A 7,129-nucleotide genomic window follows, 5' to 3' on the forward strand; every position below is an offset into this window, starting at 1 on the left:
ATCAATAACAAGAAATATCAAGCAACTAGAATCAAGAGAGAATCAAAGAGAAAGCATCAAACCTCAAGTTTGAGCATTTCAACCCTATTTTTCATTCAATATTCATTTTGCTTTCAAGAACACTTATTGTGCTCAATTGTATTCATTCTTGAGTGTTCTTTTCTTTGTTCTAGAATTGTGCAAACAATCTACCTTGTGAGGATTTTCTTGTAAGTTTGCAAATTTGTATTGTTCTCTTTGGGAGAGAGTGTTCTCAAGAATTTGGGGTATAATTCTTGAGGGTTTGTAAGGTTACTCTTTGTCCTCAAAAGAAAGACAAATTAGTGAATTTGTGGAAAATCCTTAGTGTGGATAGCTAAGGTAGTAGACGTAGACTTTGGTTGAGAAAGTCGAACCACTCTAAATTGCTGTGCAAATTTCTTTCAATTTTCTGCAAAAGCTTCCACCAAAATTTTAATTGCCAATTCACCCCCCTCTTGGCTATATTCGTCAATCGATTAACTTAACAATTGGTATCAGAGCCTCACTCATTTGAAGGTTTAATCGCCTCTTGAGTCGATCCGGGAAGAGTTAAATCGATAAAGATGGCGTCTACTTCCGGTTCATTTTCCATGGAAGAATCTAGACCTATTGACGTACCTCCACACTTCAATGAAACAAATTATCGTCATTGGAAGAGGTGTATGATGATATTCATCAAAGCATTTGATATGGAAGCTTGGATGATAATCAAGAAAGGATATTCCTCTCCTACTAAGAAGGCAAAGAAGTGGAGTGTTCAAGAACGGAAGGAAGCTCAACAAAACTCAAAGGCTATGCACATGTTGTGTTGTGCAATTGATCCTAATGTATATAAAGGAGTTTCTTCTTGTTCAAGTGCCAAGGAAATGTGGGATAAGCTTGAGGAGATCTATAGAGACAAGGAAGAAGAAGAACCAATAAAAGTGATGTCTCTATTAGCTCTCACAGAGCCAAAGGTATCTTCTAACTCAAATATATCAAATTCAAAATCTTTTAATGAGTTACAAGATGCTTATGATAAATTATTTTCGGAGTTTGAGACCATGAACTCCAAATACAATAAATTGATTTCTAAATTTATTGCTAAAAATGATATTCTTTTGAAAGCTAAAATAGACTTGGAAAATCAAAATGAAATGTTGAGAAATGAGTTAGAGCTTTCAAAAATAAAATCTGAAAACTTTGAAAAAGAAATTTTCAAATTAAACAAACTTCTTCTAGAAATGAAAATGGATTTTGAAAATCAAAATGAAATCTTGAAGAATGATTTAGAACTCTCAAAAATGAAATTTGAAAGTATTGAAAAAGAAAATTTCAATTTGAAAGATAAGCTTGAATGTTTAACAAGAGAAAAAGAGATCATTCTAAATAATTCATCTAGTTCAATAATGACAATAAGTTCACATTGTCATTATCATGGTGATAAGGAACATACTTGTCCTTTAAAGAAAGGAAAATAATTTAAAATTAGACAAGTATGAGTTCCAAAAGGAACAAGAGGCATTGAAACTAATGTTCAAGGATCCAAAGCAATTTGGATACCAAAATTTACTTAAAAGTCTCTTGTAGGTGTGTGAGAGCAATGGTGATAAAGATGATGATATTCAAGATGTGTCGAATGGATTTTTTTAAAGGTGAAAAAAGGTGAGATTTTGAAAACCACATTAATTCTTAATTGTCTCTTTTTAATTTAAAAACAGATGCGATTTAAAAGACCTCTCGTTTTCAAAAATTTTGAATTTCCTTTACGATCAAAAAATACGGTTCGAAGAGTCGCCACCAATCTTTGATTAGGGTGTGATTGGACACCCAAAAATGCTTGCTATTTAAATAAAAGTTAATTTTAATTAAAATAACAAATTAAGGTCTGCGTTACCAAAATCTGAGTTCGAGAGTCGGTTACGTGTGGGGAAGGATTAACACCCCCACAATGCCCTAAATCGGTACCTAGTCGATTAATTAACGTCCTTGCATTGAACTTTACAAATTCGAATTCAATTTGATTTTTGATCCCATAAATCAAAGATATAAATTTGAAAACATTCAAAAGCACTCAAAATAATTAAATTAAAATTACCAAATCGTTTTAGAAAGATAAAGAATGTTCGATTATTTACAAATATCGAGACCAGATCTTAAAAGTTATAACAACCTTTTCTCGATAAATTTAAATAAACGAACATTTCCTTTTCTTTCATTCCCAAATTTTAGGTGACGAATCAATTTTTTTGTTTCACTTTCGGGATACAATTTTAATTTAAAATGGTCATAACGACCCTCTAATCAGTTAAGACAGGCCATTCAAGACAATTTTAAATTAAAAGGGTATTACCTTTAGTCCGATTATATAATAGGTCGAGTTATGCATATGAGGATATCATGCAAATCATACGAAAATGACATGCAAAAATACTTTAATACCATAAATTATATATATTATGACTTATACATAGATATATATATATATATACACACACACACACTAATATATAATGTACGAAAGTGACATTTAGAATAAAAATAAAAAAGACATATCAACTCGAAATATGAATTTCAAGAAATAACTATATTTAAGGACTAGACTGTATTAAATGAAACTTTATTATTTTAAATACTAATAAAATAAAAACTAAACTATACATGCAAATATTGCCATATTGATTAAAACTACTATTATCATTATGAATTAAAACCAGAATAAACCCAATATTTACAGGACCAAAACGTAACATGTACAAACTTGGAGCTCTAATGTCTAAATGACAAAAACAAAATAACTAACATTTATGACTAAAATTAAATAAGCATGAAATAAAAAGATCAAAAAAAAAAGTTAAAACACAACAGATTTGATTTAAAGACTAAAACGCCAATTAACCAAAATTACATGCTAAATGCGAAAACAAACAACAACAAAAAATTACATAAACTGATGACCTAAAAAAACATTTACAAATGTGAAGATCAAATTAAAAACTTGGAAATTTTGATTTAATGACTAAAATTAAATACGCACAACAATTGAGAACTAAATTAAAAAACAAAAAAGATTTTACTTGAGGACTAAAATATAACATGCAAAAACTAGAAGACCGAATATGCAAATGAGAGAAAATAAATACCCTAGCTTTTAGGACTAAAATCAAATGTGTATAAAAGATAAAGACCAAATTACGAAGCAAACAAGACTCGACTTTAGGACCAAAATGGAAATCAACGGCATACGCAGTGACCTCAAAGTAATTAGCCCTAATAACCTAATATAAAACCTACTTTAAACTAAACCTAATCCTAAACTCATGCTAAACCTAACCCTCAGCCGTTTTTCCTCTTTCTTTCCTCTCTACTTCTCTTCCATTCGACCGAACGGCTGCCATGGCCATCTTGCTCTCTTCTATGATTATCTCCCTTCACGAACGGTGGTTGTACACCAAGATCCCACAGCTTGTCGATGCTCGGCAGGCCACCACGCTTTCACAACCCTCGATGAAGCCTGAGCTCTCCTAATTCAACACTCACGATAATTATAGAGGTAAAAGCTAAACTAAATCGACCCTACTTCCTCCCTTATTTTACTTCTATTTCAAAACACTCACATAACCACGCACTAGAACTTAAAATAAATCAAATATCTCAAGAAATTTCCACTAATTTTTTTAAATATAAAGAAATACCTCATATACGAAAATGAGTTTTAATACTTACCTTGCTTAAAGGAAAACGAAAAAGAAATCTGTTGTAGCCCTGCGTGAAAAAATGAAGGGGAAGAAGATCATTTGATTTCATTGTTTTCGATTGGTTGCTATCTCTTTTTCTGTTGATTGCTCTTGTTGATGTTTTATTTTTATTTTTTACAATAATGATGTGTTGTTCATCAGAAATGGTGAATCAAATAAAATTGGGATACCGTATTTTCTATTGCTCTCGAATAGTTACGAAGAAAATTACAATCCTTTCCTCCCTATTCTATCGGTTAATTCTCCTCTTTTTTTTTCTTCTTTCTGTCATTTGTCATGATAGTCTTCCGTTTCTGGAGGTTAATTGCTAATAAAAAACCGACCCCCACCCCATTTACAGTTTCTTTCTCAAATCCCCGCGAAAAACTGGTCTCCACATTTTTTGCTCAATCTTCCAGTAACTGTTCGTGTTTTCTAGGTAATCTTTATGTGGGCTAGAAGCTACTCTGCTGGATCCTTGGACTTGAGCTAGGCCTCCAACTGGTTTGGGTTGCAATTGATTTCCTATAAACCTGTAAAAAAAATGATCATATTTAGTGTATTAACATTATATATTTAATTATAATACTTACTCATTTATACTTATATATATAATATGTATAATCATGATTACATATAATAATATGCATAATTAGTAATACAATATAAACCCAAACAATATTCGAATAAAATCCCGGACAAAATGAGTGTCTACAGCTGCCCCTCTTTGTCTACTGTTGTACAACAAAAGTAGGACAAAGACTAAAGACACCGGTTTTCGTCCCAAGGCAACCAGTTTCCATGGGAAATCCATTCCATTGCAACTTCATGATAAGTGAGACTTGAAAAATCTTTAGAAAACGTGTCCACTCTCTATTCTTTCAGGGAGTATAGGACTCGAACAATCTTCAGCAAACGTGTCTGCTCCCTATTCGTTCAGGAAGTATAAGACTCGACCAATCTTCAACAAACGTGTCTTCTCTCTATTCACGCAGAGAGTATAAGACTCGAATAATTTTCAATAAACGGGTCTGCTCCCTATTCGTTCAGGGAGTATAGAACTCGAACAATCTTCTTCGAACGGGTTCGCTCCCTCTTGCTTCAGGGAGTATAGAACTCGAACAATCTTTTTCCAACGGGTTCGCTCCCTCTTACTACAGGGAGTATAGAACTCGAACAATCTTCTTCGAACGGGTTCGCTCCCTCTTGCTTCAGGAAGTATAGAACTCGAACATCTTTTTCTTACGGGTTCGCTCCCTCTTTCTTCAGGGAGTATAGAACTTGAACATTTTCTTATGCTTTACTACTTTCTTGTGAAGACTTCTAGATGATTTGCTTCACTGCTCTCTCGTGAAGACTTAAGTTTGATTTGCTTCGAAGGTCGAACCTGAAAATCAAACATTATCAATCATTAATGTGTGCTTGAAAATTTGAAAATCATTATACTCAAAAATTTAGAATTTAAGAGAATCTTTTCGAATTCATTTCTCTTGTGAGAGCTTGTCTCACCGCAACTAAATGCGAGAGTCTTCCTTGAATTGACTGTCATTTGAACCTCTCCCTTCCTGGGACATTGAATCGGTTAATAACTCCTCGCGTGCGTTTCCTTTTCGTTGTACTTGAGAAATTTTGCTTTTTCTCCTACATCTGATAGTCTGATGGTTTTCTCCAATATTCTTCCGAGAAGGCTTAAAAAGGATATGCTTCACTACTATTTGGTGAAGGCTTAAGATGGTTTGCTTCACTACTCTTTGGTGAAGGCTCAAAATGGATTTGCTTCACTACTCTTTGGTGAAGACTTGGCTTTGCATGTTTGAAATCTCCCTTTCAACTTGCTGGGATTTTGGCATTCTGCATCTTCTCTTTTCACTGGAAGATCTGTCAAAATCATGTATTTATGCATGAAACACGAACACGAATGTAATTAAATGTATTAGTGTAATGCATTTTCTTTTATGCAAATGATGTTCTCATGAATGCATAAATGTCGATTCCATCTTCATTTGACTTCAAAGTTGTGAACTTAGTCTTCTTATACTTGATCATTCCTTTCTAGGGTCTGTTTTATATACCCGTGTAGCAATTCATAGTTTCCAACTTGTATTTTTGATGAGCCCTCTGATCTTCTTTTATCTCATTACCGTCATTGTTATCTTTATTTCGGAGAAAGTGTTTTCTCTCTCAACTTCTTGCTATGGTCAGAAACATGATTGTATTGCCCCATTTTTGGAGACTATGTACATGACTGTGCCAAACTCCACAAAGATCAATGGGATAGTAGCATCTATTATGCTTTAACTCATATCACAAGGAGGATTTATCCCAATTTTTCATGTCACCACGTCATTTCTCATTTTAACCTTGGAGTTGCGTATGACAACCTTCATCTCGGATAATAAAAACAACACATGATCGCAACATTGATTCAGCATCATATTTACTAGTTCGTAAATCATTTGTCAACACATTCATCTTTTCTTGTGGCTTCTGCCAATATCTTTTAACCAGAGAAGCTCTTTGCATAACGTCCAGAGTTTTTGTACGGGATTACAAGAATACCAAAACTCAATGAAGATTAAAGTGGGATGTTTCGGCTCACCAATATTGATGCATGTGACATCACCAGAATAATGCAACTGATGATGGACAAAATGATTATATATGGTAAACTCCACTGTCACTGTTTCACCATTTTCATTCTTCATACATTTTTATCCCCTTGGAACCATTTTTCAATTCAATGATCATTCCACAGGTCTTCATTGGCTTCCAAAGATGCCCCCCAATAATACCTCTAGCTGAAACAAGCCTTCACTATTGTCGCAACATTATCTTATTCAGGTAAGAGCCTTCAAAATGCCTCAACACCTTAAATTATAAGGCTCATTTTCAATGCCTTCTTGGTCTGAATCTTATCATCTCAACATGATGTGGGTTCAGTCGTGCCCCGACATTATCTCATACTGGTAAGGGCCTTCAAAATGCCCCAATGTGGGTATTCATGGCTCTCTCCGTACCAAAATCTCTTAATCTTGAATGCTCACATTCTAGTGTCGCTACACAACAGTGTAGCTACACAACAATGTAGCTGAATATCTTGAGGGCTTCTCTTCAAAATGCCCCAATGGAGGCAAAAAGAGCCTCGTCAGCCTCAAGGACCTTTCACATTTGAGACTATCCTATTTGAAAATATTTTTCCCCTTTCTCTTATTTTAGGGATCAAAGAATGAAATAATTTTGTAAAATACTGGCCCTTAATTCAGGCTCACAATTGAATCAAATCATAAACAAGAGTTCACAGAATATCAAAAGAATCAATAGCTCTTTAATATTTTCAGGGTTATAGCTCTTTGAAAAGTGTCAAAATTGAGGGGTTGGCTTCAGGTTGGCTT

This window comes from Hibiscus syriacus, unplaced genomic scaffold (assembly GCF_006381635.1).
Source record: "Hibiscus syriacus cultivar Baekdansim isolate YM2019G1 unplaced genomic scaffold, ASM638163v2 tig00117048_pilon, whole genome shotgun sequence".
NCBI lineage: Eukaryota > Viridiplantae > Streptophyta > Magnoliopsida > Malvales > Malvaceae > Hibiscus > Hibiscus syriacus.